This window comes from Capsicum annuum, chromosome 6, assembly GCF_002878395.1.
Source record: "Capsicum annuum cultivar UCD-10X-F1 chromosome 6, UCD10Xv1.1, whole genome shotgun sequence".
Lineage (NCBI taxonomy): Eukaryota > Viridiplantae > Streptophyta > Magnoliopsida > Solanales > Solanaceae > Capsicum > Capsicum annuum.
This window is the reverse complement of record NC_061116.1, coordinates 78,955,762-78,963,735: the sequence shown is the minus strand read 5'-3', so window position 1 is coordinate 78,963,735 and position 7,974 is coordinate 78,955,762.

Below are 7,974 nucleotides of genomic sequence, written 5' to 3'. Positions count from 1 at the left end.
TGTGCCTAAGGTAGATGGGCTAAAAAAGAGAATTATAATAGAGGAACATCATTTAAGGTATTCCATCCACCCGGGGTTAACTAAAATGTATCATGATTTGAAAGGAATGTATTGTTGGGGTGACATGAAGAAGAAAATTGAAAAATTTATAGCCGAATGTCCCAATTGTCAAAGAGCTAAAGTGCAGCCTCAAAATCCCAGGGGTTATATGCAATGTATAGATTTTCCAATCTAGAAGTGGGACATGATCAAATTATATAACAAGGAGATAGTTAGACTACACGGTGTACCAATCTCTATTATACCATATCGAGGAGCTCAATTTACTACAAAATTTTAAAAGTCTTTTTCAGAGAAATTTGGGGACATAAGTGAATCTAAGTATAGCTTTTCACCCTCAAACAGATGGACAAGCAGAACGTACCATTTAAACACTTGAAGATATATTACGAGCTTTTGTATTGGACTTTAAAGGTAGTTGGGATAATTATTTACCTCTCATTGAGTTTACCTACAATAATGGCTATCATTCAAGTATCAAAATGGCATCATATGAAGCTTTGTATGGAAGAAAGTGTAGATCAGTAATTGGATGGTTTGAAGTGAGTGAAATTGCCTTGTTCAGGCCAGATCTTATTTATCAAGATATGGAAAAGGTTAAACTGATCCAATAGCGGTGGAAGATACCCCAAAGTCAGCACAAGTCATATACAGATGTTAGAAGAAAAGAGCTAGAATTTGCTATAGTTGATTGGGTATTCTTAAAGATGTCACCAATGAAGGGGTTATGAGATTTGGTAAGAAGTAAAAACTAAGTACACGTTATATAGGACTATATAAGATTACTCAGAGGTTTTTCCAAGTCGCTTATGAATTAGAGCTACCCCAAGAGCTCTCAATAGTTCACGTCTCAATGCTTCGAAAGTGTATCAAAGATTTGTCTTATATTGCTCCCAAAGAAGATATGCAAGTTACGAAAGATCTCATCTATGAAGAAATACCTATTGCTATTCTAGATCGACAAGTTAAGAAGTTAAGGAATAAAGAAATAGCTTCAATAAAAATTTTTTGGAGAAACCAACAAGTAGAAGAGATAACATGGGAATCTGAAGAAGCAATGAAATCTAAGTACCACCATTTGTTCAAATATGAAGAGAAAGTCCAAGATTCTAATTTTGAGCAATAACAAGTAAGAATAATATATACGTACTATGTAATAATAAGGATATTAAACTTAGGCTTGAACTTGTTTTGGTTGGGCAGTTATGCTAACATTTGAGGACAAATATTCCTAAGGGGGGAAGGATGTAAAACCCAATATTTTGCTTGTACATGTTCTAATTATGGTGAACTTAGTATAGGATTGAGGTATAGATAACAAAGGAGATTTTTTATGAAAGTATTAATGGTTTAGATGAAATTATAGATGTTTCCCGTATATTTTAATATGATGCGACCAAGTAAACATCGATACAACTATTTAAACTTGGGATGGTAAGCTAGTATTTGAATCTAAAGTTTAAGGTGACCATATGTGTATAAGTTGAAAGTTAGATTAAAGGGGTCAAAATATTAAGGTGCTTTCTTGACTTAATTAATGTAGTAGGTGAGTCACCTACTTAAGCTATTTGGTCTAAATTATTGGACCCATCGCTTTGGACCAGATAGGGGCCTATACTAATGTACTCATTTGGGCCAAATTGAACAAAAGAGGAAGAAAATGGAGGAATGGCCCAACACTTAAATTTACCAAAGGCTCAAGTTAATTGAGCCCAAAATAAGAATTTAAGCAAGTAGGTGCATCACCTACTTTGAAATTTTGAGCAGCTTGAACCCTTAAGTTGGTGCATCACCTACTTGGACTATTTTGTGGTTGAAAATTAGGTCAATAATAAGGTCTCAATATGAGATCAACATAGCTGGCCATTTTGCTCAATTTAACCACAATATTCCCTTTTAAACCCTCATCTTTGCAAGCTAAGTGTGAAGGAAAGTGAAAGTTAAAGTTCTTAAGGAGTTCAAATTTAAGTATAAGTTGAAGAATTAATGTAAGGTGATAGCTCCATTTTGTTCTCCTTATAAATGAATTTGAGAGAGAATTATGAATGCCTTGTTATTGAGAAATGAAGAGATGATGAGTTCAATAAGTGATTGCTACAGTAAAAGGAATTTAGGACTGTTTTATGAACTATTTTGTCTGTATATGTTATGGGTTGCCAGTTTGATGTTGGAGTAAGGTGTTATTAGTTTGTAATGAAATATAAAAGAGAGGTATGGTGGTACACCACCAAACTAATTATTGCATTTGCTTACTGCCCAATCTATTTTGCATATTATTTGGAATATGTAATGAAGTCGAGGTGGTTTTGGTGAACCTTATAAGGACCTATATGGTATGTGGGTGTAATTAGAGGAGAAAAGGGTTAAAATAACACCCTTGATTGATATATTAATGGCTTACTACCCGGTTACTATTTTGCGTAAACTTAAGTAGCCAAAATATGTTGGTTGGTTGATAATACTAGTTTACCATATATTCTATTATAGATAAGCAATCTAAAAGTTGGGAAGTCATGTCAGGTTAGTTTCGGAGTTATATAACCTGGTATGTAAGGCATACTCCATTTTGTACTCTTTGGCATGAAATCAAACATTAGTTCCATCAAGTAAGTTTCCAAGGTTATCCTATAACAAGTGACACATAATAGCGGTGAATTATATCCTATGAAGACAAAGACCTTGTTCCTGCTCTCTAATATGTTAAAACCCCTCAATATATGCTTATTATTAGACCTGCACACCTATCTTCACTAGAAAATTTCAGAAGTTCTCTATTTATTCAAATAAGACCCATGTGTTATTTTCATCTCTTAATCACTTCATTTGTGTGCCAACAGCTCCCTACCTCGTTGTTGTTGCATTAAGTGTCCATTTACATATCTCTTATTAGTAGATTATTGGTTCGAGATGCCATAATTTTATTACCACCAAAGTAACAATCTCAAAGGCTAAATAAACTAAGTAATGTAAATCTATAAAATAAGTAGCAGCTCAGGGGCATAAGCTTAGCATGGGACAGTCTTGATACCTTTATATTTAGGTGGCAGCTCATGGGCATAAGCCTCGCATTGGGTGATCCCAATGTTTTGATGTGGGTGGCAGCTCAGGGGTGTAAGCCTAGCATGGGCTGATCCCGATTTATCAACTTACCCCTAATCAGCTGGTCATTTGCATTATATGGCTTTAAAATATTATGAAGTAAGAAAGGTAAAAATGAAAAAAAGAATGTAATGTACGTAGTTCCACAAGTATATGTAAAGGTGGTCTAATAGTGCTACTTATACACATGTATCTGATTTCTTTTGAGCTCTCGTATCATCTATTGTTACCTTTATCCTTACATATTCAGTACATATTTTTGTACTGACGTTCCTCACAGGGGACCTGTATTTCATGCTATAGGAAAAGGCACTTTAGCTAATACACCTTGCTAGTAGGAGCACAGACTATTCAGTGACTATTAGTGAGTTCTAAGTTTATTCAGGGCTTTCCAATTCTATTCCATATATTTTGGGTTGTGTAGTAGTCAAGAGTAGGGTGGGGGTTTGTCCCGACCCTAACTAAAGTCTATGTATCTTTTAAAGGCTTTTTAGACTAATGTAAAGTTAAACATAGTAGTGTCTTGTCTTTTAGATGTGGTGGCCCTAACTGCCAAGTGTTGTATATAAAATTTTATGCTTCCCAATATAGATATTCTTATTGATGCATAATATCATGTTTGTCAGAACCTTTGGTTGTCATAGTTACATGCATGAGAAGTACAAGGTTATGGATTGGTTCTCTCGGGCCTTTATGGCTATGGGTGTCTATCCACACCAATAGGATTTGAGGTGTGATAGTATTAGTGTGAGATTGCTATCTAATGTATGCCTCTCAATGCAATATAAACAGTGGTGGATTTTTAGATCTAAGAACACTCTTTGGGTTATTTTTAAGGGAAAAATATTGTTAAAGAGCTAATCTTATTATAAAAAATGGGATACATGTCAATCTTTGGTTTGGAAGCACATGATGAGAAACAAGATTGATGCTGAGACTCATATCAAATATATTAGATGCTCAGGGAACTTGTTGTTTTAGGTAGGATGATTGGTCAGGAGTTGGTCGCTAAGCTGATCAGAAAATTATTGATACTAGACCTAAAAACATTAAAATTTCTGAATTCTTAATTGATGGAAACTTGAATGAAGACATGGTAAAACAAATTGCTTCTCCTTTCTTTATTCCTAGGATTCTCAACTCTTATTTTAAATTTCAAAGAAAGGATTCCGAATTAACTAGTATGGAAACCTAATGCTAGTGGAAACTTTACTTGTTCATCTACTTAGGATCTGGTATGGAAAAAGAACAATAAAGTTATGTCTGATTCCTTTACATGGCATAAGCATATCCATTTCAAAATCTCTTTTCTTTAGAGAGATCTTAGGGGTAATCTTCCTACTAATGAGAAGATCACCTCTATTGGTTTGAAACCTATAAACTGTTCCTGTTGTTACAAACCTGGACTAGATACCATTGATCTCATCTTTATGTCATGGAACATTGTTGAATATATCTCAAAATATTTTTTTGATTCTGTGAGCATTCAACACAACTCTATCTCTTTGAAAACTTTCTAATGAGGTGGTGGTTTTTGAAGTATAAGAATGAGGGCCACAAGCTTATTATGAAACATACACCAATATTTATTTATTGGAATCTCTAGAAGAATAGATGTGCTAATAAGTACGGTTACAAGCAGTCCAACACTTCTAGAGTTATATATTCCATATCCAAGGATATAACTCATCTCTTCATTACTATGCTTCCTCAAATCAAAATGGCTAGTTAGATGGACAAATTTGATTTCCATGGTTGAAAATTCCAACCATGAGATCATGGTCACTAAAGTTTGTTGGACCAAACCTTCAGCTCCTTGGGTTAAGCATAATACAGATAGAAGAACTCTAGAGAACCCATGTAAAATTGGTATAGGTGGGGTTCTTAGATATCATTGAGGCAATTTCATCTATGAATTTCCTATTCCTTTGGGGATTGGGGCTAATAATCAATCAGAAGTTCAGGAAGCTATTTGTGGTCTTACTTGGTGTTCTTAAAATGGATACATCAGAGTTATTCTTGAAGTAGATTTTGAACTTTTTACCAAATGGCCAGTCCACAGTGCCAAACCTCCTTTGAATGTCCAAGAAGATATTGCTATTCTTTAGAACATATGTAATATTTTAGAGAGTTTTGTTGCAGACATGTCAACAGGGAGGCTAATTATCTTGTGGATGACTTATCTAAGCATAGTCACAATATTGATAATATTCATTATTTTTTATCATCATCATTACCTAAAGAAGCAAGAGGATATTTCAAAATGGACAAGCTAGGGATGCCACAGTTCATAAGAAAGAAGTTGAACTGAATTAAGATATCACCCTAGATGGAGTTGATTTTTCTGGTACATGTTCTCATTTACTTCTTTCATCTAGTCTCATATTTTTTTATCTACGCTATAGGTTTTAGATATAGATTTTATAAAGTGATTTAGTTTTTGTTTTATTTTTTTCCTACTTTGTAAGGGGAAAGTCTCCCTTATTTATGGTTTCTTAGATTCCATTGTATTGAGAGGATTCCTCTCTTCTAGGTGCTTAGATCTAGGTTTCATTTATAGTATCGGGGATGAGTCGACCTACCTTAGTAGGCTAGTTGACTTTGAACCACAATAGGATTGGAGGTATGGTGTATGTCCCCTATTTGTATTTCTGTTGCATTTATTTATGATAAAGATTAGGGGTGTGAGATTCAGTCCTTCTCTGCCACGGAAGGTGAGAGACCCGGGTAAGGTCTATTTCTAAAGAAAAGGATGAAGTAGTCACAGACTCTACTAGAGCCTAGGCTATCCCCAAATCCTCTAGTTGACGCAGATGATCTTTGATATTAATCTCTGACTCCCAGGTTCAATGTTGTACTAAAACTCTAAAAATGCATATGATAGTTTCATACGCATCTATTGAAAACCTTATATTACCTATCTAGAGTATAATAGATTTAAATAATATACTAAAGTCTCACAGAAATATAGATACACGATAAGGAGTCAAGAATAAAATTTCCTAAGAATATCTTGTAGCTTCCTAAAGATAGGATATAGACATCCTTGCACTAATCCAAAGGACAATTCTAGGTATTAGGCTCTTGTACTAACATATCGATAAACGTAGGGTCTGATACCAATTTGCCACGAGTCAATTTATCAAGTCATAACGAAACCTACTCTAACCCACCAATAAGTAAGCCAACACGTAGTTCGGAACCACTAGTAATAGATTGTCAAGGGATATAAAAAAAATTAATAGAATAAATATAATAAAAGGCACTAATATATATAAAGAAACACCAAAATTTGATGAAGCTAGAACAAGATTTTTCATATAAGCATGGTTAGCTTGAAGCATATTATGAGGGGCTTCCACATATGGATGTTAACTTAGAGCCCAGAGGAAGGCACGAAAATATAAATGCACAACATCATGGGCAATCAAGATGACATTTGGGAAATCAAGAAGGTCCTTTGTGGGTTATGAGTAAAATAGTCACTTATGAGTTATTTTTTTAATAGACAATTTTTGTAAAAGCAATAACTATAAATAGTTTCCTTAGCCATTTTTAGCACTTAGATTTTTATGATGCATTGTCTTGCATAGACGTGATATTTAGTTACTCTAGGTTAGGATAGTAATTGGGTTCAACTAAAATTGTTAACTCAGTTTGAGTGATTAAGGTGAATTGTCGAATTGCATGTGTTATTGTTTTTTCTTGATTGATCGTTGAGTTATCCTATTGTGGATTCAATTTGGTTTTTCGTACATTTTATTGAGTTCTCCATCTCCCTTGGTTTAGTTGTTTTCAATTAAGTCTTTCTTTATTTACTTCTCATGTCTTATTTCTTAATTATTCTTTAATTCTGTTTAATTTTGCATCTCCAATATCAGTTTTAGTGATCTCTAACTAGGATCATCATCATTTTTGTATTAGAGTTTAGGTTAATTAGTTATTCCAAGAATTCTTAATCCTAGGTTCATAAAGCTGAATATTATGCCAAAAAATTTGGGTCAAAAAAATTCAAATAAATTGTGCTATTCGTGTCTTGTTTGAGTTTCTAGCACTAGATTAGTGTTCTCTAACACTTTTTGAAGTCTGAAATGAAATTTGATTTGATTTGGATTTGTGTGGAATTTCCTCCATTGATGATCTTGAAAACAAGTAGAACAAGGTCAAACCGATTTGTTGATTGGGGCTAAATTGGATGTTTAACTGTATTGAGGTTTGTTTTCCTAATCATTTAGAGCTCAAATCTAAATTTTAGAGTCAAACAGAGTTAAATTTCACCAGGGTCAATTTTGGTGTTGGTTTGAAGAAATTCCAAGTGAGTTATTTTAATTTTCGGGATTAGTTGATTTAAAATTAGAACCTAAAAATTAGGGGAGTGTGTTCATGATGTTGAAAGAGGCTTATGGCTAATTTTGTGTCAATCAGAGCTCGTTTTATTGAGGTTGAACTTTTACATTTTCATGGTGTTCATGATGTTCTTCCAAACGTGAACATGGAGAAAATGGGTTTACTTTTGACTTGAAATTGAAGGATAAAAATTATTGATAATTGTTCATGGTGCTGAAAAGAGAACGTATTAAAATTTTTATCCAATTCCATACAAGAAATAAAAAGTTATTAATTCTTAAAGATTGATCTTGTTCTTTGTGTTGTTCATAAAATTCATATGTTCTTGAGAAAAAATCTTTAAAGGGTTGGGTTTGATCCAAAAAGAATATAAAGAGAAAGTGTTAACAAAAGTCTTTGTGAGGACAAGAGTAAAAAAGTAATTATCTATAATTATCAACAATTTTGTAGAAAGAAAGGAATTATCAG